Source organism: Arachis duranensis, chromosome 9 (genome assembly GCF_000817695.3).
Source record: "Arachis duranensis cultivar V14167 chromosome 9, aradu.V14167.gnm2.J7QH, whole genome shotgun sequence".
In the NCBI taxonomy this organism is placed as follows: domain Eukaryota; kingdom Viridiplantae; phylum Streptophyta; class Magnoliopsida; order Fabales; family Fabaceae; genus Arachis; species Arachis duranensis.
The window spans coordinates 79,985,407-79,985,700 of NC_029780.3; positions in this window are offsets into that span (position 1 = coordinate 79,985,407).

Here is a 294-nt window from a genome sequence, read left to right on the forward strand (position 1 = left end):
TAACAACAATGCCAACAATGCAAGGAAGGTGCTGGGTGACTTTACTGCACCTACTCCCGACTTTTATGGGAGAAGCATCTTTATCCCTGCCATTAGAGCAAACAACTTTGAGCTTAAGCCTCAACTAGTTTCTCTAATGCAACAGAATTGCAAGTTCCATGAACTTCCATTGGAAGATCCTCATCAGTTTTTAGCTGAATTCTTGCAAATCTGTGACACAGTCAAGACTAATGGGGTTGACCCTGAGGTCTACAGACTTATGCTATTCCCTTTTGCTGTAAGAGACAGAGCTAG